We start from the raw sequence: 24926 nt of genomic DNA on the forward strand, positions 1-24926 counted from the left end.
TCAAAAGAAGAAAGGTGACTTCATCCCCGGTGCCCTGGAGTTGAAAAGAGCACCGAGTGCTCCCTGGCTGAGCCAACTCTGCCTCATCAGCGGGCGATGACTCCATCCAAATGATGCAGCCGCTGCCCAGACACGCTCACACCCCAGAAGGTAAATCTCTGCAACCTGACTAGCCCTGTTTTCAAAGAGCCTCCGAAAGTCCTGAAGCACCAATCGCCTTACCCAGCACCAGGGGTAGAAAAAAAATCAAACACTATTTCCTGGCTCCGTATCATTCATTGTCTCCCAAAAATCCCATTGTCTGGAAAACAGCTCGTAGGAAAGGGAAAACAGGTATTTAAATTCCTGAGGGGTAAAAATTTTGCAGGAAGGAGGGTAGAGAAAAGAAGTTAGTATATTTCAGTGGGGATGGGAGGGGGGCATTAAGAAGCTGGAAATAGCCCAGTCAGTGTGGCTCAGTGGTTTGGCACCAATTGATGAACCAGGAGGTCACAGCTCCATTCCCAGCCAGGGCACATGCCTGGGTTGTGGGCTTGATTCCCAGGGTAGGGTGTGCAGGAAGCAGGCGATCAATGATTTTTCTCTCACCGTTGATATTTCTATCTTTTCCTCTCCCTTCCTCTCTGAAATCAATTTTTAAAAACTTTTTTCTTAAAGAAGCTGGAAATGGTCACCTTGCTAAAAAGTTCCCTGAGCTGGTGGATTGATAAGCATACAAAGGTGACAAGTAGGTGACAGTCTGGACTTTGCAGAGGGAGAGGTATTCAGTTAAGCAAAAGGATGAGTCACTTTATGGAAAGTGCAATAGCCTTTCTAATGAAGGCGGCCGATTTCTATTTTCTTTTTATTGAATGTGGTGTCACGCAACCAAGTTGGGATCATTGTCACATTAACATATCAGCTCAAAACACGCTCACATTTCACCAAGAAGACTTGGGAAAGGGGATGTTTAAGTGAGAATTTTCTCTCTTGTATGTTAAAGGTGAGGCCGGACAATTGAATTTGTAGCATGGCAGTCAAGGTCACATCAAGCCATCCAGTAGGCCAGGTGCCTCTCCTTGATGCCAGGTGCTTAGGCTAAACTTTGGACAGGACTTCTGACTGTGGTGCTAAGGGAAGAACTAGTCACGGTGTGACCTCTGTTGGAAGTGGGGCAGAGGGTCGAGCTTGCTTGCCCAGTGCCCTTTCCCTCTCACCCCTACTTCAGGAGACTGTAAGGGGACTTTGGGTCACTAGGCATGTGTTCAATTTCTTGCTAAGCTATTTTGAGGCTTTGGAATCTTCTTGTGTCAAGTTTCACTCCAGAGAGAGTAAAATAAGGAAAAAATCTCTTTCTTTTTAGATAGAAATATTCAGGCCCAATATTAAAAAGGCTTTTTTGAACTCAGAGACTTAAATATATATATATATATATTTAATTGATTTTTGTTTTTACAGGGAGGAAGGAAGAGGGATAGAGAATTAGAAACATCGATCAGCTGCCTCCTGCACACCTCCCACTTCGGATGTGCCCTCAACCAAGGTATATGCCCTTGACTGGAATTGAACCTGGGACCCTTTAGTCCACCGGCCAGCACTCCATCCATTGAGCTAAACTGGCTAGGGCTTAACTCAGAGACTTAAGAAATATCAACATGCCAAAACCGGTTTGGCTCAATGGATAGAGCATCGGCCTGCGGACTGAAAGGTAAGATGAATAAAAGGACAGGAGTCATTTTTATGCACTTCATCATAGTCTCCTCAAAGCCTAGTACACAAAGCAGCACACTGTCCGCAGAAAGTAAATAGTGTCAGACCGCCCCATTCCAGTTCCAGATTTCTAGAACAGATCTGTTGAGTCACCATCCGGTAAACCAGGCAAGTGCAGAGAGCATGAGCCAGGGGGGTCTTATGGAATGCAAGGGGAACTTGTGTGTGGTTTTGCCCCAGCCCCCAGGTTCATTGCCAAAGTTAGAATAGAGCAAAGAAAGCCAATTTCTTCTGGATCCCGAAGCTTCCTTGGTCCACCCTGTTCCCCTATACATCAGCTAGATTCCAGGATCTTTCCCCAGGGCCACGACTCTCATGGGAAATTTGCCAACTATCCCAATGTTTGTTCTCAACATTCTATCACACAATTTCAGACTTAGAGATGTGTTGAAAATTTTTTACAATTAACATGCATATACTCACCATGTAGTTCCTTCAATTGACATTTTACTATATTTTTTTATTACGTATTGATTCTCTGTCCATCCAGTAACTCATTTAATTAATGTTGTTATTGTGTTCCAAAGTAAGTTGTAGATATCGATTCCTCCCAAATGTTATTAACCAGAGTTCAATATTTATTTACAAATTTTTTCCAGTGCTCTCATATCATTTTCCCATCCTACCAACAACGCATAGAGTTTCAGTCCTTTTATATCCTTCTGATGACATTTGGTGTAGTAGTTATTTCAATACCACTTGTTGAAAAAACTTTCCTTTTTCAGTGGGTTGCTTTGACATCCTTGTTGAAAATAAATGTTTAAATGTGGGTCTATTTCTAGGTTCTTTACTCTTCTTCTATCAATCTGTTTGTTGATTATGCAGGAGGGTGGAGGTAGGGACTGAGTTATATTGGTACCACACTGTCTTGATTACTATAGTTTTAGGGTAAACCTCAAAGTCATGTAGTAAAAGTCTACAACCTTGACTTCTTTTTTCAAGACTTCTTGAATATTCTAAGTTCTTTGCATTTTTAGAGAAATTTTAGAACCAGCATGCTAATTTTGATGAAAAAAGCATAGAATTATTATTAGGATTGTATTAAATTCATAAATCAACTTGGTAATTGCCATCTTAACAACACTGAATCTTTCAATCAATTAACTTGGTAAATCTCTCCATTTAGTTACATCTTTAATTTTCTCAGCATTGTTTTGTTGATTTTCAGCACTTTGACAATGATATGCCTAAGTATTTTTATTTTGTTTGTTTTTTTATGTTAATCTTTCTTGGTGTTTATTGAGGTTTTGGAGTCTGAAATCTGTCTTTTACCAAATTTATGAACTTTTCATCCATTATTTATTCGAATATGTTTCTGTGTCATTCTCTCTCCTCTCCTCCTGGGACTCTAATTATAATATAATAATATCTTTTGGTATTATTGCAAATATTGTTTGGATCATTTCTGCTGATCTACTAATTCATTGACCTTTCCTTCTTTCATCTCCTTTGTGCTTCTTAAGACCATCCATTGAATTTTTATTTCAGCTATTTATTTTTTAGTTTCTGTATCTGGCCCATCATCCTTGCTCTGGACTATGTCTAACATTTGACCTTTCAGTTTTAATGCTGTTTTTCAATTCTGACTTCAGAATTTGAGAAGACCACCCTCAACTACAAATTGCTGCAAAATTGTGCCAGTGCTGGTCAGGTGGCCTGCTTGGCAGGCGTGGAACCCAGGGGACTGGGGCATAAATATCTACCACCACCCATTTCTCCTATCTCTCCACCTTGTCCCAGGGGAACTGATCAGCAACACAGCACTAAGCCTAGGTTTTTATTGTTCATTTGTTTGTTTGTCTTCCCAGGTGGCACAAAAGAAGCTCCCAGGAGATTGTAAAATACCTATTCTTAGTCCCTGCCCCAGAACAGTTAACTTAGAAAGGGGTGGTGGCGGTGGTGAAGATGTTCAAGCATTATTATTTCTGTCAGAGTGCCCCAGGGACTTGGCCTACAACCCAGGGTGAGAAATATCAGTGAGTCAACTTGATGGCACATCCCCCTGGGCTGTGGGTGGATCTGAAATGTCCCTTCCTGCTACTGGTAAAGACAGCATAGAGGAAAGTGCCAAGCGTTATGATAAACAGGCTATGGGTTGAATCCCTGCTCTGCCATTTACTGGTTGTGTGACATTGACTAAGTTACTGAACATCTCTGGCATTCCATCTATCTAACAGTAAAAGAGGCAAAATAAGAGAACCTATGAGACTCAATGAGACACCATATATAAAGCAACTGGCACACGGTGAGTACCTAATAGCCATTCTCTCCTTCCCGTCCTGCATGCCCCCCCTGCTCCCCCAGTTCCCACCATACCTCCACGTGCAGAGTCAGCTCCACACAGCTTGGTTTTGTGCTTGTTCTCCTTGATTTGCCCGTGACCATGACATCAGTCTGGATTTGCAGCCCTGGACCCTGGACCTGACATTTTGATCTCAGTTTCTGAACTTGATCTGGCTCTTCTTTCCTGCCATGCAGGTTTTGGGCCCAGTTTCCATCACCTGTTTCTGTTGCTCAGCTCTAAGCCCCAGTGGGCCAGCTTCTAAAAGTAACTGGCCCCCCTGTTGCTCCAGCTCCAGCTGAGTTTTAGCACCAGGAGGGGGTGGGGCTAATTTTAGACTTGTCCTGAACTAACATCTGAGAGAGGGCAAGGCCAGGCAAGTCCCATCTGCCTTCTTCATATCTGGGGCGGAGTTTACAGAGAAAGGCTGGGGAGACTTTGCCACAGGGTTTGTGTTTCTGTATCAAGCCAGGCACCTTATATGGAAACATCATCCAGGAAACCATAGGCCTCAAAATCTGTTTGGATTTGAGCCTCAGGTGTTGTGCTGAGTGGGAGTAATGACAATGTAAATTGGAATTTTTGATATGCTAATACTTGTCCTCAGCTGGGATGGGTTGTCAGGGACAGGACCAGGCAGGTGTGAGCAGGGCCCTGCAGGGAAGAGGCTAATGAAGAGAAAAGATGGAAGAGGTTATTGATTTATTTGTGTTGTAGAGAAGCTGAGAGGAAATAAGATGAAGTAATGCTATGACTGAAAGCCCTAACTGAGAGAAGCAGGGATGGCACAGCAGCTCCTAGAACAGCCTGGTTCCAGAGAAGGGGTAGAATGATTGTTTTTTGCAGGAGTACGGAATGAAAAACATGGGGAAGAAGAGATGTTTGGGGTTGCCCTGTGAGTATTTTGTGCTTTGGGAGGAAGAGCAACCAGCTCATAGCAAATTGGGCATCAAAGGGCTGTCCAGGGACCGACCGCATCAGAAGAAATGTGTGACCTGGGGGTAGAGGGAAGTTAGCACATATGTGGTCAGGCTACAAAGTAGGATTGAACCAACAGGACTAAGAGATAAACATGGCAAGGAGGAATTAGAGGCTGTGGAGTGCGTCAAACCAGTTTCCCCATTCCGCCACTTAACACTGTGTGATCTTATGCAAAGTACTCAACTACTCTGAGCCACAGTTTCTCCATATATTTACTCAACATTCACTAACTTATGTTTATTAAAGTTTCACCAACAATGTATTGAGCATCCATTTTATGTACCAGACACCTGGATACTGTGGTGAACAGACAAGTTCCTTGCCCATGTGGACAGAAAAGGGGCCACAGACTAAGCCTGACAAGCGCAGGGGAGGCTCCTGGGCGATCCTTACAAACTCAGACATCGGATGGTCTGAAATTAGACTTCCTCACTAAACGTTAGTCATGGTGAGTAGTCATGTGAGCCTGTTATCTTCCTTCACAAAGGTCAGTGTTTCCCTTCACTGAACCCGCTTATTGTCTTTTTTGCATCTACACTAACAGATGACATACCTTTGCAATGTCAGAGGAGTCCCCCTTTGCCAAATCCTTCAGGGCACCGTCTCCCACCAGATCATGAGACCACAGAGCCTCTCATTGTTATCTTGTTCCTCCACATACCATCTCTTTGTGCTGTAAATGTGCAGTGCAACTATCCTATACCTACCAATGCAAAGGAAATATGTGTCTATTCATTTTACTTTTATCTCAGATTGTTCCTACTCTACTTTCTCTTATCTCCCTAATCTACAATAGAAGGATTTCACATAGCCTCCTCGTGTCTTCCTTTGATTTTAAAGTCTAAAATAAGGTGCAAAACTGCCATTTACCGGAGCATTTTCTCAATCTGTTGAGATTTTGCTTCCCGGCAATTGTAGTCAGTTGGGCTCAAATGAACTCGTAAAAATTCTCTACAGGTTTGGATGAAGAGGAGTAGGCAAGGGAAAAGATACGATAAAGGCAGATGATGGGTGAAGAAAGTCGACAAAATAAAAAGATGGAGGGCTATTTGGATAGGAAAAGCGCCTTTGAGGATGTCACAGGAACTGAGCTCTGAATGGTGAGGAGCAAGCTCTGAGGAAGACACTCTAGGCAGAGGTAACAGCAAGTTCAAAGACCCTCCCCCCCTCCCCCACCATCACCACATAGCAAAGAATTGACAGAAAGGTGGCCAGTGTGGATGGAGGAGAGTGAGACAGGAGATGGACTGAGGTGAAAGAAGAGAGAGGCAGGAATGAATGCACAGGGCCTCCAAGGAGTCTGAATTTTGTAGGAGGGGGTGACTCCCATCTCTTGGAGAGTGAGGAAGGCTGGGCAGGAGCTGTTCCTGTGAACTATGAAGGACATGAGCTTGGAGCAGATGCTAAGACTGAGGAGGTGAAAAAGTGCCTGTGAAAGGGGTGCCATTGGAGCCTGAGATCCTTAGAATACGGCCCAGCTGTCAACTGGGGCCAAATAGGTTAGAACCCCTACAAGAGAAAAAACATTTTAAGTCTGGCTGAGGAATGATAAAATGCTTACCTTCATTTTCTGGTCAACTTTAATGAGATTATAAGCTTTGTTCTGAGAATCTAATCACCCAACTTCTACCTGCTGACTGCCCATCAATTGTCTTTGCATTTAGTCAGTTGTTTAACCAAAAAAAAAATCTTCCTTTTCTTTTCCTTTTGTATCTTATTCTAAAAAGGATCTAACCAGTCTCTTTTACCATAAGATGTCCCTTCCAGGAGCAAATTTTTGAATTGGCCTAGTGGAGGCCTGTCCACTTGCAGCAAGATTGTGAATTGACATGTGCTTTCAACTGTATGTTCTGAGAAGTTGTCTATAACCCCGAGTGGATGGCCAGTGGATGTGTGAAACCTTTCCTCAAGTTTTCTGTGAGCCCATGGCCTCCAGCCCCTGAGCTCTTGCTTGTGCCCATGTTACCTGTGGTTGCGCATGGCCCTCACCACGGGAGTTCTGAGGGAATCCAGCTCAACAGGTGATTCAGTGAGGAGTAAGAGGAAGGCTGTTATGGGTTGAATTGTGTCTCCACTCCCACTCCCACCAGAAAAAAATATTGGTGTCCTAACCCCCAGCACCACATAATAGAGCTCACTTGGAGATAGGTTATTTACAGGAGTAGTCAGGTTAAAGTGAGATTATTAGGGTGGGCTCTTATCTAATATGATTGTTGACCTTATAAAAAGGGGAAATTCTTATAGGGACACATTAAGTTAGATGCAGACCCACACACAGCCAGAATGTCCTGTGAAAATGAAAGCCGAGATCCGGGTGCTTCTGCAAGCTAAGGAATGGCAAAGATTTTCAGCAAATTACTAGAAGCTGGGGAAAAGCATGAAATAGATCCTTCCTTGAAGCCCTCAGAAGGAACCAACCCTACTGATACCTTAGTCTCGGAATTCTAGCCTCCAGAACTGTGAAACAACACATTTCTGTTGTTTAAGCCACCCAGTTTGTGGTACTTGTTGTGACAGCCCTTTAACGGAGATATTGTAGAGCATGATTCTTTATAAAAGCCTCTGTCAGCATCCCTAGCATGGAGGAGCACGGACTCTCCCACACCTGGTCTCTGCCTGGCTGACTCTTTTCCCCTGTGTCCTCCATCCAACCCTCTCCTCCCACCACTCCCTCTTCAGTATTCCCCTACCTCTCTCTCAGAGAAAAAGCACATTTCTCATCTTGCATTATGCATAGGGTCTCACTCCCATCTGAAACAGCTTATCAAATTTTATTTTTTAAGTGAATTTTTATGCAATTAAAATATATGCCCACAAATCCTTTGTGTTTTATGTTAATTCTCACCCAATGATATTTTTATTTATTTATTTTTAAATATATATATTTTATTGATTTCAGAGAGGAAAGGAAAAGGAGAGAAATAGAAACATCAATGAGAGAATCATGGGTTGGTTGCTTCCTGTGCGCGCGCGCGCGCGCGCACACACACACACACACACACGCACACACACGCACGCACTAGGGATAGACCCTGCAACCCGGGCATGCACCTTGAATGGAATTGAACCGTGACCTCCTGGTTCATAGGTCGACTCAACCACTGAGCCATGTCAGCCAGGTTTTCCAATGATTTTTAGAGAGAGTGGAAAAGAGGGAGAGAGAGAGAAACATTGTTCACATTGATTGGTTGCCTCCTGCACATGCCCCAACCACAGCCGGGGATTGAGCCTGCAACCAAGGTACATACCTTTGACCAGAATCAAACCTTGAACTCTTCAGTCCTCAGGCTGACACTCTACCCACTGAGCCAAGCTGGCGATGGCTGTCCACAAATCTTAAGAAAAAACTGGATGAAGCCCAGCATCCTGCTGAGGGTTCCCTGCCTACTCCTTTCATCCGGAGATGCCCTTTCTAGTCCAATCACCCAAGGACAAGATATTAAACAGATCAACTTGGAAATGAAAGATCACGGTGTCTTTCAGTGGCATTTTTTTTTTTTTTTTTAGTTCCAGGCTCCATGCCTCTAGATTTTTGTCCTCTTTTATTTCTGATGGTGGCTCCCAAACTTCTCGAAGGGCATGACGCCCCTTTTCCCATGAAGGTTATTTTCCTCCGCATCGGGCCTGTGAGTTAATTAGAGCAGAAAAATGGGTGCCCCATGGGTTGAGTTAAACTTGACACAGACACAGACCTTGAGAGTTAGCAAGCAAGGTGAAAATTGCATAGAATTTAAAATAGCAAAGAAAATCTCTTATAAAGGTATCATTTTGGAGACTGAGATACTATTTCTCAAAGTCCAACATGACCATTGCAACCTGTACAGAAGTAAGTCACCATTTATTCAGCTAAGGTAGCTGGCTCTTAGACAAATGACGTACTGTGCTTTTTATCCCAGAATCACATTCCTTGTGGCAAATAGCTTGCACTGGAGCTGACTTAGGGAACACGAGGCTCATGTCTCCCATCTCCCATTTCTTCTGGAGAACACCCTTAGTAAGAAGGTTGGTTTATTAAGCAGAATTGCTCATACTATTTAAATGTTGTTTTTTTTACTCCTAACTCCTAAGTGTATATAGTTGAATTTGATTCATAATGAATCTTTATTATTATACTAGTGACCCAGTGCACAGATTCATGCCCCTTGAAAGGAAATTAATGAGAAGGTGGCCTGCGGAGTGGGACTGGGAGAAACAGCTGGATATTTCCTGGAGCCAACCTTCTACAGTCCCTACATGGCATCTGTGGAGGGAGTGAGGTCCCTCCAGCTGGTGGGGTCCCTCAGCCTGGCCTGTGGGGATTGGGCCAAAACTGGATCTCTGACATCCCCCGAGGCCTCCCAGAGTGCAAAGATGCTGTCATACAGGGTGTGGAACACAAACACAAGTGTGCAGTAAACCAGATTTGGGGCCAGCAGTGCCCCAGCAGCAACATAACCCATGGCCAAAGGTGGAATCATACAGCCAAACGAGAAATCAACCCCCCTCCTCTCTGGTTTCGGGGTACATCACCTGAGAACTGAGAGCTGCTTCTGCCAAGTCACTGCAGCTCGGCAGCTCCTGTGTTGAGCATCTGCTGCCTGGTGGTCAGTGCACATCATAGCAACTGGTTGAACGTTTGGATTCTTAGCATATTAGACTTTTATATAGAGAGGCAATAATTTAGATAAATTTCTATCGTCTTAAAACTCATCCATAATTCTGTAGATGAAAACCAACTTTAAGTGGAATTTTTTTAAATCCTCACCTGAAGATATGCTTTTATTGATTTTAGAGAGAGGGGGTGGGGGAGAGAGAGAAAGAGAGGGAGAGAGAGAAATATCAATGGCCTGCCTCTCATGAGCATCACACCGAGAAATCAAACCCGTAATCTTTTGGTGTATAGGATGACGCTCCAACCAACTGAGCCACCCGTCCAGGGAAACTGGAATTTTTTTTTTTTTTTAAAGAGAAACAACTGACTTAATTTTCAGCAGTGTCAGCTACATCAGGCTAATTTGCAACAAGCCAAATCTCCCACTGACAAACAAACAAGCAAGCAACACCATAGCTAAACTCTAAAAATGACCAAAGGCTATAGAAGAAGCCAGGACTTGAGGGACCACGGTCTCAGAGAAAAGAAGAAACTCCTTGAAGTAAACCTGGCTTTCCATCCTGCTTCCCCTTAAAGAAATTTGCCAGCTCAGTCAGTTTAGGAAGGGAGACAAGGAAGCCAGGAATAAAGGGATCAAGGGAAAGGGGAGCACAAAAAAGTGAAGGTGACTATCTGAGATGCTTCTGGTCTCAAAGCATTTGTCTCTTCATAAGCAGCAAGGAGCCAGGCTGAGCAACTGAGTGGAAAGCGACTGATAAGAGGCTCAGGACTTAAGTAGATCTCACCAATCTCACTGTGCTGACAAGAGAACCTGGAAAACTCCTCAGGCTTCTATTTGCCTGTGCCTTAGAAATAAGGGTAAATTCAAAATAGACCTAGCATCACAAACACTGCAATGCACCTCAAATCAGTCCAAACCAACTGCACTGCCTTGGAGAAGTATTTGGGGCTAAAAACTCACAGTGATCACCGTTGTCCACTGAATTCTGGTTAAAATAAGCAAAGGCTCTAAGGCAGCCCTGCCCTAACCGGTTTGGCTCAGTGGATATATATGTCCTGTGCAGAAATTCTAGAGCTGATGTGCTCTTCCCCAAGGTCAGTGATATCTCGAGGCATGGCTAGCAGCACCCATCTAGGAACCACTCTGAGTGCAGTAACCACTCTGAGTGCAGTAAGCAAAAAGGCATTAAAAAGTATCTTTTGCCCTAACTGGTTTGGCTCAATGGATAGAGCGTCGGCCTGTGGACTGGAGGGTCCCAGGTTTGATTCCAGTTAAGGGCATGTGCAGGCACATCCCCATTAGGATGTGTGCAGGAGGCAGCTGATGGATGTTTCTCTCACATCGGTGCTTCTAACTCTCTATCCCTCTCCCTTCCTTTCTATAAAAAAATCAATAAAATATATATATTTAAAAAGTATCTTTGTCCTCAAGGGTCTCACTATCTACCGGGAAGACTAACACATAAAAGAAGTTGATGAACCCTGAGTGACAGGTGCTATGAAAGAATTAAAAGGGATTTCCTGGGAGCTTGGGAGAGGGACACCTTATCTATCCTTGAGGTGTGGTGGTTGTGGTGGTGTGTGTGTGTGTGGAGGGAGGGGGGTCGGTAAAGCCAGAGGTGCTTCCCAGAGGAAGTAAAATCTTAGCTGAGTCCAAAGGACTAGAAGGATTTTCCTAAGTGAAGAAGGTGAAAGGTAGTAAAAGCAGTTGTTAAGAAAATAGATCCTAATAGTTCTCATCACAAGAAAAATATTTTTTTAATCTATATGAGACAATGGATGTTAACTAAAGTTATTGTGGTAATCATTTCACAATATGTGTAAGTCAAATCATTATGTTGTACACCTTAAGCTTATATGGTATTGTATGTCAATTAAATCTCAATGAAACAAGACATATAAAAGCAGAGGGAATCATATGTGCAAAGACAGACACAGAGCATGGCTTGTCCAGCAAACAACGAATGATTCTGTTTGATGAGCATGCAAAGTACCATGTGAGAGAGAATCAAGAAGGAAAGCTGGGGAGAGAGGCAGGACCCAGACCATGAAGAGCCTCTTCCACTAGGAGCAAAGGGGATCCTCAAGTCACATTCAGCAATTTCAGTAGTCGAAATCAAGCATGTCAAACTCACAGCCCTCGGGCCCCATGCCTCGTTTATTTGTCCCATGTTAGCCTTTGCCTTTGACATGCTTGGTCTAAATGGTACATTGACCAGTACCACATCATTTTGTTTCTTATGGAAACACTGGTCATCTCATACGATGAGCTCTAACTGTTTAATTGTGTGCATGTCTTTGATGAATAAACTGATCAATGAAGGGGGCAATATAGGGAGCATATCATAATGGCTTGGATTGATAAAGAGGCCTTCAAAGAGAACATATATAAAAGATATCTGGCCATCAGGCCTGCCTGATTGGCCTTGGTGAATTAAGGTGAGGGAGGAGTCAAGGATGACACCTGAGTTTCTAGCTTGAGCAACTGAAGTAATTACCTTATGACAAATAATTATAATCTTGAGCCTTCTCTAACATCTAGAGTGAAACCATCTTAGACCAAGAAGTTCAGAACCACAGAATTTATTGAATACTGATTACTTGTCAGGCACTTCCACATCTCATTCATTCCTCACAACTACCCGAAGAGGTTAATACTATTCTTTTTTTGCTATTTGGAAAGTAAAAAACTGTTTTAGATTCTCCCAAATTGCAAGTGGATGGCTTAACATGCTGGTGGATGGCCTAACAAGCTGGGGGTGGCTGGATGACTTAGACTTGGAGTCCAAGTGTACCTTACTCTAGAACCTCAACTCTTAATATTAAGTCATTCCAGGAAATCGTGCTTAGATATGAACACAAGGCTGCTTTGAATTGGTTCTCAAATCCACCCAATGTGGTGTGGCTCATAAAGCTGGCCCTGTAAACCATGGAATGAGTTGGCATGTCTAGGTCCTCTTTCACTGGGAACCTTAGCTGCTGAATAGATGGAACCTGGTCCAGTGGTTAAGATGGGCCCAGCTCTGGGGATAGAACTGCAGCTGGTTCTTAGTCTCTTCCCTTTGTGGGTCCCATTCTGGGAGTCTCAGAAATACAACCTCTTCCCAGCCATTTAGAGCTTCTACTGAGCAGCTGAACTTGTGATAAGAACCAATTAGTGTCAGGGAGTGCAGGGCTGTTCCCAGGAATAGCATAAGGTGGGCAGGGAACTAATGGCAGCAGAGCCTCTATTATGTCGCTCTCCCTCCAGAAAGAGCACATGGATATGCTCTATGGCATGCCTCTGAAAATACAAGAATCCCCTTCTCTTTCTACCCCTAAAATGGGAATCAGGGACATTGTCATCAGCACATCCCCATGATCCTTGTACCTCATTTCCTGCAAATTATCTCCACACTCCACCTGGATTTGTTTCCTGGGTTTCCAGGCCCAAACTAGTCAGTGAACATAATACTGATAATCATCAGCATAATCATAGCTTAGAACTTGCAAAACACTTTTACTTAGATGATCTCATTGCATCTTTATAACAGGTCTGTGAGATGGTCAGGGTAGGTTTGATCCTTCCCCTTAGCTTACAGCTGTGGGAACTGAGGCTAGAGCTGTGAAGTGGAGCTTGTGAATCGCTTCTCCCAGGCGAGTGTGCCATCATCAGATCCCTTTAGAACCAAGTGGAAATGAATGTGTGACCCAGTGGTTTGAGTGTTGACCTATGAACCATGAGGTCACGGTTCCATTCCCCATCAGGTTACAGGCCCGGATTGCAGGCTCAATCCCTAAGGGGCATACAGGAGACAGTCAATCAATGATTCTTTCTTATCAATGATGTTTCTATCTCCCTATCCCTTCCTCTCTGCAATCAATAAAAATATATTTTTTTAAAAAGAAAAGAGCCCTAACCGGTTAGGCTCAGTGGATAGAGCATCAGCCTGCAAACAGAAGGTCCCAGGTTTGATTCAGTTCAAGGGCATGTACCTTGGTTACAGGCACATCCCCAATAAGGGGTGTGCAGGAAGAGCTGATCGATGTTTATCTCCCATTGATGTTTCTAACTCTCTATCCTTCTCCCTTCCTCTCTATAAAAAATCAATAATACATACATTTATTTATTTATTTATTTATTTATTTATTTATTTTAAGAAAAGAACATGGGACATATGGCTCACAAAGGCTAAGGGACTCCTAGTCAAGGGAGCCAGCTGGGTAGGGGGATCCTCAAGGGCTGCAGGGAGTTGGGTGTGTAGGAGGGAGCTGGGCTGAGAGGTGTTCTGTGGGTGATTCCTTGGAAAAGGAGAACTTCTGAGCCATCCCCTGGGTAAGCTAGGGCTCATTTTAGGAGCTGTCTGGGCCTGCCTGAATCTGTCTGCAACAAGCTTACCATAGTCTCTTCTGCATGTTAGAGGGCCGAGAATCTTCACCCACAGTTGTTGGGACAGGTCTAGACCCACCCAGTTATCCTAATAGAGGCATGCCAGTCATTAAGGCAATGCTGACAAGCCACTCTTGAAAAGGACCCCAAGAGAGAAGACCGGAAGTGAGTACCTGCCCATCTCTCTCACCCCTAGGCGCTTTTTACATCAAGTTTAATGCATGATGGACAGACTGAAGGTTCTCGTATAGGTGATGATGGCTTTCCTCCCCTCCCCGTGTGCTGTATTTGGATAAAGCTTACGTGTCCTTTTGAAAGATGCACGTTTCTGTCTTCAGGCACGGTGGCAGGCCAGCTCCCTGCCCTGGGCCCCCAGAGCTCTCTGTGAGGTCTGTGTCTCTATCAAAGACAGCTTGCATCACCTTGGATTAAGTCCCGTGCCCCTGAGCTGTCTCTTCGTGTCCACAACATTCCAATAAATGAAAGGAAGAAAGGGAAGCAATGAAAGGAGTGAAGGCCCCTGGTCAATTTTCTTAACTTGTTTACAAGGGGTAGCAATACCTTTTTAGCACTGAGTCATGGTTCTGCGATCAAGAACAAGTGTTTGCAAGTTTTTGAACTCGATTTCCTTAGTGATAGAATGGGGATATTGGGACATGCTCTGCCTGACTCAGAAAGATATTACGAAGATCACAGAAGATAAAACAAGGCAAAGTGCCTTAGAGGAAGCCTAGGACTTGCTCTATGAGCAGTTCTAGTCAGGAGGACTGCATTACCAATCCCAGCTTCAGTATGGAAATTGGGAAAAGCAGAGAAGAAGCAGTGGTCTTCAATTTAGTAACCTAGGCAGGCCTGGGGCATCAGATAGAAACAAGCCTTCCTCTGAAATGCATCTCCTTTCTCTGGGCCTTGAGCTCTTATGCATGGTCTACCTGTTACATTTATGACCTTACTAAGCCTCACGCAGTTCTGGAAGGAGACACTTTTAGCTGACGAGCTACCCAGGAATTAGGGAACAAGGCTGGGACTAAATCTCATGCCTCCTGAGGCCTTGCCTGTACCCTTTCTCCATCTCAGCCACCTCATGGGGGAGGAAAATTTTGATTTGGGGATAGAGAAAGGAAGGCTGAGATTACTTTGGAGAATGGGCTACATCAGGGAGATCGGGCCTGGAGGGAGGGGAGCTGTAGCAGTGCATATCTAAGAACCACAGTGTAGGATTAGGGTCCTGGGTCTCTGTGCAGAAATTTACTCATTCATTCATTAATGCACCTGCTCACTCATTTATTCTGATAGCCCTTCCAGACAAGTAGAAGCTGAAATGATCAGAAACAGACTGGCAACTCAGGGGCCGGAGAGCTCACAGAGTGGGGTGGGGCTGAGGGTAGGGGTGGGAGGTCACTGGATCTACCCACAGAGGTTGTTAGCATCATGAGGGTGAGTCTGAAATCATAATCAAAGCCAGACAGAAGTGCAGCCCAGTACATCAACCCAAGATGGTATGGAGGATAAACTATGAATTCAGTGACAATAGCGGTAGAAATGAAAGGCATTAAAGAGGCAGAATCCATTGAATGTAATGATAACTGAATAAGGAATGACTCATGATAGGGAAGGAGATGTCAAGAATGACTTCCAGGCCCAGCTGGTATGGCTCAATAGTTGACCATTGACCCATGAACCAGGAGGTCACGGTTCAATTCTTGGTCAGGGCACATGCCCAGGTTGCAGGAGGAGGAGGAGGAGGAGGAGGAGGAGGAGGAGGAGGAGGAGGAGGAAGAGGAAATTGGTCTGTGTTTCATGGAGCTCACAGCTTAGAAGGAGAAGAGACATAAAAATTAGTAATTACAAAGGAGTTTGCTAAGTGCCATCATGATGTAAAATGTACACAGAGGGCGGGACTAACAAGCGCAGGGGCTGCATCTCAGGATAGGACAAGAGATAGCCAGGTAGATCAAGGGAAAATGTGCTATGAATTGAGGAAAAGGCTCAAACTTCTCTTCTCCATCCCCTCCTCCCACCTTTTCTGTTGTTGTTGTTATTCTTCCAAGTCTCCATTCTGCCTTCTATGGCAGTTCTCTTTCTCACCCCAGATGAGACCCTGAGAGGTTCTTCAGGAAGCAAGACTTGGGATCAATTTCATATTTTTAACACCCAGCCAACAAAGAAGTCAGCTAGCCCAGCATCAAGGGCAGACGACCAAGGGTGGACACCCAGGCATCAGAGACAGGCCTCACTCCGCCTCAGCAAGCTAATATTGACATGCGTGGATGTGCTGCAGGTTCTGGAGAGCAGCTTCTGCCTTTAGCTCATAGTTGTATCACCAATGCCTTACACCATGCCTGGCACATGGTGGGTGACTCATGATTGCATGTTGAATGAATAATCTCCTTAGAATCTTTCAGTCTCAAAGGGTCATTGCCTCCTTTACTTCCCAGCCTCCAGGCAGGACTGCATCGCAGCCACCACCCCTGGGGGCTGTTCAGACTAACAGATTTCATGGCTCCCACACAAGAAATAGGCAGAGAGATAGCAACACGTCATATCTTTTAACTCTTTTTTATTCAACAAGTACAATGTTGAGTGCCTCCTCTGTGCCAGTCTGGACACAGGGATGAATATGACCTCAAAAATGTCCCAGACTAGTTGCGGGACAGATATTGCTCTCCTAATGGCCACACAGCAGAGGCACAAGGAGGAAGGGACTGGATCTACTGCAGGATGTGTGTGGGAGATGTATCTTGAACAATGAATAGGTCTCCTACAGGAGGGTAGGCTGGAGGGACTAGGGGACCGCAGGATAGCTGAGGCAAGGGTGTTTGAGATGAGAGAGAGCCACACATGGAGTGTCTGCAGATGTGCAGTGAGGTAAAGCACTCTCCCCAGTACTGCTTCCTTCAACGAGGAAGGCTTGTGATAAATGAACTGTCTTCTGGACTAAACTGTGCTCAGTGACCATTGATTTACGTCTGGCGCACGCTCCTCTGTGGAATTAGTAACAAATGGTCTGCAGACAGGCAGCTGGTCTACAGACCACACCACGGCTTTACACTTTCACACCAGTTCGTGGGGTTTTTATCCCTCAGAAAACTTCCATGAGGTTGGCAGGGCAAGTATCATAATATCATAATACTTATTTTTCAGGATGGAAGTTGAAACTCAGAGGTTAAAGGTGACGTCACACAGCAAGTGAGCAGTGAGGTTGGACCTGGAGCCGGAGTCTTCTCCCCACCGCCCACCCTCCCCAGCCGTGTGGGAGCACCCCTGACTCTGAGGGGATGGCTTCAAGGCCAGCAGGTCCCCAGGGACAAATGCCAGGGAGAGAGTCTAGAGTAAGTGAATGAAGTGTGTGACCTCATATGACACTTCTCATGTTCCCCTGTCTTATGTTACTGTCAGGTCATAAATAGAGGCAGGATGACTCTTCCTTTCCATTCACCCTTCCCCCCTCTTCCCTCCCCAGCAGCCACCCCACCTGCCATCCCAGGAGAGCTCCCTCCAGCTCCGCTCTGCTGGACATGCACCACCTGGAAGGGCTGACATCACCTCTCGGGGAGATGATCTCAGAGGTACAACAGGCTTCAGCTGCATAGAGGCTTCACTGCCCACAAATGCCATTCTGGGCCTATTGCAGTTACCTGGCCACCGTGGGCATGGCACTGTGGTCAGCAGTCCTGGTCTTGGGGCACAGCAATCTGGGCACAGCCCTTTTATGTTTCAAGTGAAAGAAGCCAAGAGCAGGTTGAGACAGCTACGCGTCAGGAACCTTAAGTCCGCAGTTATGGTCTGACCACTCCTCCAACCATCAGGCTAGTGGAGTAGGTCCCATGCGAAGGTCTGAGCTCCCACAGCCATCTCACCTGGGAACATTCTTTGAAACTGGAGCGAATTGCCTGCTGAGGGCTGTGGCTCTAACACCCAGCCTCCTGGGACTGTCACGAGTCCTGTTCTGGATGGGGTTCGGGCTGGGAGAGGGGCTCAGGCAGGGCTATTTCCTTCTGCAGACCATCTGCTGGGAAGCACAGTGGGTCCCCAGCCTTTTAGCAGTTGATTCTGGGGCCTCAGGAAGAATAAAGAGGGAAACCATCGTCCTTCCTTCACCTTGGCCTGAAGTCCCCTATCCTGAAATAGCACCGCGTGGAGCCGGAGGGGATGGCACTCAGGAGGTTGTCCTTATTTCAGTAGCTACTCTGCTCTGATCCGGGGCAAATCCCTTACCCTCCCTGGGCCTCTGCCTTCTGTGCTATAAAGCGGGGAGGCTGTTAACTGTCACGACTGCCTCGGGAAGGAGAGACGATCCCAACCAATACCCAAAGGCCTTGGGGAGGCGTCAGATGCCAGCTGGCCCTCTCCCTGGCCACAGTGCCTGTGGTATTATTTACCTCTCTCTCCTGTTTACTTAGATCCATTGGCCAAATACATTTTTACTTTTTCTTTCCCTCTTGTCTTCAGAGCAACCTTAAAAGATCCTCCCATACTGATAAGTTGCTTTTTTAAAAAGTGAATTTACTGGGGTGACATTGGTTAACGAAATTGCACAAATTTCAGGTGCACAGTTCTACAACCCTTCACCTGTACACTGTCCTGTGTGTGTTCCATCCCACTGTCTTTGTTGTTGTTGTTTTTTGTTGTTGTTTTTGTTGTTGTTTTTTGTATTTATTTATTTATTTACATATTTTATTGATTTCCCCCCCCCTCCCTCCCTCTCACACATCCCCTCCCTCCCCAGAGTTCCATGTCCATTGGTTGTACTTATATGCATGTATACAAGTCCTTCAGTTGATCTATTATCTCCCCCAGATCCTCCTCCCCTCCCCGCTGAAATTTGACAATCTGCTTGTTGCTTTACTGTCTCTGTATCTATCTTTTGGTTCATCAGTTTATAATGATCTTTATTATCCACAAATGTGTGAGGTCTTGTGGTGTTTCTCTTTCATTGATTCCATCCCACTGTCTTTGTCCAACTGTGAGCATCTTCAAGCCAGTAATCCTTGGTCCACCACCTCCCCTGTCGGGCCTCCGTTTCCTCCTTTGAGGACTGGAGAGAGTGGACTAAACAATGCTTAAGGTCTTTCCAGGAATAGGTCCCCGCAGCTGAGTTTGACTCACTGAGGATGAGTGGCCATAGCCCACTCCACTGCGGTCTCATGGGCCCTCTTGAGGCTGCAGTACTGGACCAGCTGGCCTGTCAGTAAAACCAGGTGGCTGCTCCTAAGTCTGTCCCCTCTTTGCTCCCGTGGAAAAAGGTAGGATAAGAAGGGTTTCTCAAGCACACGTGGCACCTGCCAGAAGTCTCGTGCGGGACAGGCCAGCTGGAGAGAGGAGGAGTGTGAGAAGACATTCTCTAGGTCCTCTTCCCCCGACATGACCCGGCCAGCCTGCTTTCTCTCCGCTGCTCCACGCACAGGACTGACTTTCCTGTTGAAGAAAACAGCGCTGTCTCTCTGGGCAGCACAATGCTGTCTCAGCAGCAGCCAGCGTGGGGGGGAAAGCCAGTCTCCGCAACTCGTTTGGCTGAGGGGAGCTCCTCTTTGCAGGCACCCATCTCTCTGTCACCCAGGCATCTGGACATTCTCTCAGAGGCGTCCAGGGGAGGAAATGGACACAGATTCAGCTGATGAGGGGGGAGGGAGGGACCTGTATTCCCTGCGAGAGCATCTGTCTCCAAAAGGCTCTGCGGAAGCCGACAAGTGTGGACATGAGAGCATCAAGGGGCAGTGTAACATCCAGCAGCTCACCTCTTTTTACGGGTGAAGGGCCCAGAGAGGGCCGGAGGGTCTCCTGGGACGACGTCATTGATGTTCAGGGTAGGTGGGTGGGATTTACTGTCACTATGGGATGTGGGCTCCAAGGATTGATTTCATTATTGAATCACACGTCCCACGTGCAGCGAGCCCACCAGCCACCCAGCAGTCCCAGGCCAGCTTTCACCCAAAACACTGAAGTTGGCTGGGGGAGCATTTGAATCCAATTATATATTTCCAAGCACACACAGCTCCAGAGGCGGGAGGCAGGAGAGGAGGCAGCCGGGGTTGTTTTTGTGGATTATGCAGTTACTGACCTAAATTTTATATGTCCTACTGGGGTCTTTGAAACGTTGTCTGTTTTAATTGGATGTGTCTTCTCAGAACTAGCTGGTGGCAGGCCTGTCACAGGCGCCGTTTAATCAGTGGAATTCACATTTCCCCACTGGGACTTCACACAAAATAAAGTGCAATGGGGCAGGGGCCATGGGCGGGGTGGCGGGGGGCGTGGGGGAAGGATGTGATTCCAATTTGAAATATGATAATCGAGGACAAGGGTTTTACTTAAACAGAATTGGCAGTCCTTCTGTTTTATGCCTTAGTGAGGAGATTTTTCTAAGGAGCAAGAAACTGGTTCCTTCTTGGGGCAAGAGCCTAGGGTGATCTTCTGGCCCACTTTCTTCCCTTTTCCCGAATGCACACATGCGTGTGGGTGTCTTTCTTTTCCGAGATTTCCAGCAGCAGGGTCCGCTGTTTCCCGGGCCAAGGGGCCGTATAGAGAAGAGATGGAGGGGTGTTTGTGGCTAAGGATGGAGAGGAACAGACACAGGAGGGGCAGGGTCTAGAAAATTCATCATGAAACCATCAAGACTCCTAGAATTTGCTAATTCTTCTCTAACATAATTTTCTCCATAATTTAACTATTCAAAACTGTTTTTAAAGCCAAGAATAATCACATTCTTACATTTCTTCAGTCTTTATTCATTTTCACCAACTTCAGAAATCGCTGGTCCTACTTGCATGTTCTCTGTTCCATTCTCTATTGGTTTTGATTCCTGACTTCATTGCTAGCTGGGTAAATGTGGGGGGGAAATCACTTCACTTAAGCCTTCATTTCCTTACCTGTAAAAATGGGACTTTTCATAAAAACTCTTGTGAGTTTTGTAAGAGTTAAATAAAATGTTTGTATGACACTGGATAGGTAACATTGCTGCTTAAAAACAAAGTGTTTTATCCCTCTATGAGATATCTGCTACATACCCATACACAGGGAGATAAGTAACTTTTAGAGGCAAATGGTGTGTGGTTGACTAGATTCTCTCACTAACTAGTAATCATGTTCCAGATACCTGCCTTCCAGCACGTGTATAATACAAACTCCTTTGCTGGTTCTTCCTCATCTCTCCAGCTAAACTAGCACATTTTGATATGCCATGGATATTCCAAGGGTTGGATTGCCAGCTAAACACCCATGGAATTTAAATCTGCAATTACTAATAAGCATCAACTCCACTGGGTAGCATAGTTGCTTAGAAGGAGCCAGTAGGGAGAGGAGTGTAGTCATTAATTCTTCTTGAGGGGATCTTCCTGGAAGGCTCTTGCATTTAGGCTTGAACATAAGAAGGTATTTCAGGCCAAGGGCACAGTATGTCTAACATAGAGTCTTTAAAGAACATGGTTATATACTATATAATATATATTATTGATTTTTTTACAGAGAGGAAGGAAGAGGGATAGAAAGCTAGAAACATTGATGAGAGAAACATCCATCAGCTGCCTCTTGCACACCCCCCACTGGGGATGTGCCCACAACCAAGGTACATGCCCTTGACCGGAATCGAACCCAGGACCTTTCAGTCCGTAGGCCGATGCTCTATCCACTGAGCCAAACCAGTTTTGGCAAAAGAGTATGGCTTTTATAAGTGAATAGTTCAGTAAGAACACAGCGAAACATTAAAGGGTCAGGGTGGGGGTGGGGCAGTGGGTAATGAGCACAAAGTTGAGGCTGGAAAAGGTGAGGACCACATCAGTAAGGGCCCACCGGTTATGCTAAGGGAGTGAACTTTCCTGAATGGAAAGGAATAGAGCTGCTTAATAGCATTCTGTAGGAAGCAGCACGGCCAGGTGTGTGTTTTAGGGCTGTCACTTGGATAGTCTAGAAAGAAGAGGACAGGGGGACCAAAGGCTGCTGACACCATTCCCAATGCCCTCTGTGTGACATGCCATTCCTCTTCGATCTCCACGGACATTACACAAGTCTTCTTCTGTTACATGTTTGGGAAAATATCTCAGTTTCAAATGTCATCACTCTTTTCTCAATATGTTGTTGCTGTGCTTGCCAGTTACCCCTGAGAGCACTGAAGTTATCCTTAGGGATTTCCTTGACCTTATTCATTCATATCCCAGTGATTTCCCAAAAAAAATCCTGAATAAAGTTGGTGATACCACCTGGAGTAACAAAGAACATGATGGATGCCTTCTGCCCACCCCCTACTCCCATTTTCTAGGTATGATGAGTCCATCACTGCGGATCCCTGGGTGAGGATCAAGACCCCTACCGGCCCCTAAAGAACTCTTCTTGGCGTTTGAAGAGTATAATCATCTTGAGATAATTCCTCCCAGAATGAGGCTTTATGGGACACAAAGAGCAACAAGCGTGTGGTGGCTCAGAGGCCCTGCCTCCCTATCTGTGCCTTCTGGTGCCTTCTTTTAGTCTTAGAGAGAGACAATGCTGCCTCTCCCAGCCTGCCCCCTCTGCCCTTTTTCCAGGACGACATTGCTGAAAACAAAGGTCACTATCCTTAGCCCAATAAATAGCTTTAGATTCTCTGGGCCTTCCATTGAAGGTCAGTTCTTCATTCACCCTCTTCCCACCAAATCTCTTTCCTTGTTAGGTAAATGCGTGGCCATCTCCAAAGACACCTAAACGCAGCTTGTAGTTCCTTCTCTGAGACCTAAAGCTGGCAACATTGCCACTTCAACATGGTCAATATTGCTGAGATTTGGGGCTTCCTAGGGCTCCTCTCTCCCTCAAACTTCAACATTAGGTTTCCACTGAACATCCTAGGGAAGTGCTATCTTGATTGTATGCTTTTTGTATTCCTGAAACCTTCCACTCTTACATGGAGTAACCGATTGCCAGGTCCTGCTACAGGTCCTCTGTCCTCTCTGCCTCTGGGCAGGACAGTGATGGAATGAAGTATTTTGCCAAGAACAATAACACAGGATACCTGGCAAGTCACAAAAATATGTATTTGCCTAGCAAGAAGAATTGGCTTGGTAACTCACGTAGTAACATAAACAATAGAGGCAGGCATAGAGTCTCCTTTGAGAATCTGGGCCACAGGAGGAATCAAAGCACAATTTGCACATTTCCGGTTAAGTTTAATTAAAATTTTTAAAAAGGGGAATAAAGAATACAGTCTTTTTCTTTGTCTTTTCAGAATGCAGTGTCTGGAAGGAAGAGGATGCAGCTGAAGGCCATCTTCTGGCTGAGGTTAAGACCAGGAGACTCATCTTGATAATTTCCAGAAATTCTTACTAATGTATCCTAGAAAAAAATAAAACTGACAACAAACACTGCAAAGCTATCATTAAAAGCCAGGAGAGTTGCATTTTTTCAAACAGGTGAGTGTTTAGTAGCTGGCCTTAGTGGTCTTAAAGCTCATTGGGAGTGAGAGAAAGGGAGGAGCTGAACATAAGATGTTTAGTTGGGAACTCAGGCATTCTTGCTTTTTAAACATCTTTCTATAAAAAATTTGATTTTAGCCAAAACCGGTTTGGCTCAGTGGATAGAGCATTGGCCTCCGGACTGAAAGGTCCCAGGTTTGATTCTGGTCAAGGGCATGTACATTGGTTGCGGACACATCCCCGGTAGGGGGTGTGCAAGAGGCAGCTGATCAATGCTTCTCTCTCATCGATGTTTCTAGCTTTCTATCCTTCTATCTTCCTCTCTGTAAAAACTCAATAAAATATATGTTGTTGTTTTTCTAAATTTGATTTTAGAGAGAAAGTAAGGGAAGAGAGAAAGAGAGTGATTTGTTGTTCCACTTATTTATGCATTCATTGGTTGATTCATATATATATATATATATATATATATATATATATATTATTGATTTTTTTACAGAGAGGAAGAGATAGGGATAGAGAGTTAGAAACATCGATGAGAGAGAATCATTGATCAGCTGCCTCTTGCACACTCCCCACTGGGGATGTGTCCGCAACCAAGGTACATGCCCTTGACTGGAATCAAACCCGGGACCTTTAAGTCCGCAGGCTGACGCTCTATCCACTGAGCAAAACCGGTTTCGGCTCATTGGTTGATTCTTGTATGTGCCCTGACCACGGGTCCAACCCTCAACCTTGGCATATGGGGATGTTGTTCTGACCAACTGAGATACCCAGCCAGGTAGAACATTCTTTCGATAAAGCATGTGGAAGCCATCCTCAAGTAAAATGAGCAGCAACGACCTAAAATACGTGTGCTTCCTGAACAAGGATCAAAACTTGAAGCTACAAGTAGATGCACTGAATAATGGTGAGCAGGAATCTGGGCCAGTGTCCCGTAAACCAGGAAGCACGAGGGGTTGGCCACAGTTTTCTCTCCGTGTGAGCTGGGTTGGCCCTGAGGGGAAGCCCACCTAGAGTCCCCAGCTACTTACAGTTCCCTGTCTGCCTTTCATACCTCTCAGGTCCTCCCTCGTCTGTATGTTGAATCCTCTGTCCTCCCTTCGAACTAGCCCCGACACCCGACACCCCTCCTCTGACAGCAGCCCTGCTCTGCGTGACCTCTGACCCTGGAACACATCTCCGCTGCTGTACTCTGGATGCTGTTTCATGACTTATTTCTCCACATAATTTATTTGTTCGCATGCCTGTTCCCTCCACTAGTACATGGGATCTTCGAAAGCATTGTGCCCTACTGGTGACGTCCAGACAATACGCGTCACTTTGAACTGAAAATTGGTTCGAGCCCTTAAATCTCTCGCAGTGGATTCTGTGCCAGCTGAGTGCCTCTGACAGCTCTTTCTAAAGCAGGTTTTTCTAATTGTTGAAAACTCACTGAGTTGTACCTTTTAGATATAGGACAAATGACTTCGGCTTTACAGGTAAATGGCAAAGCAGTGGTCTCACATATCCTGAAGTTGCAATATTTTATGTTCATTCACTCCAGGGCTGCTCATAATTGCTCAGGAAAAAAAAATTGTT

The 24926-nt window shown here is 45.3% G+C and overlaps 1 long non-coding RNA gene across 1 annotated transcript; it reads left to right on the forward strand.

Annotated features, from left to right (window-relative positions):
- The first annotated feature begins 3841 nt into the window (after positions 1-3841).
- Positions 3842-24631, forward strand: LOC311628310. The gene is made up of 3 exons (XR_014795994.1): positions 3842-3994; positions 23159-23342; positions 24410-24631. It is a non-coding gene; the product is annotated as an uncharacterized lncRNA (long non-coding RNA).
- The last annotated feature ends 295 nt before the right edge of the window (positions 24632-24926 follow it).

The sequence above is a fragment of the Pipistrellus hanaki genome (assembly GCF_964339955.1).
Source record: "Pipistrellus hanaki genome assembly, chromosome: 9".
Classification (NCBI taxonomy): Eukaryota; Metazoa; Chordata; class Mammalia; order Chiroptera; family Vespertilionidae; genus Pipistrellus; species Pipistrellus hanaki.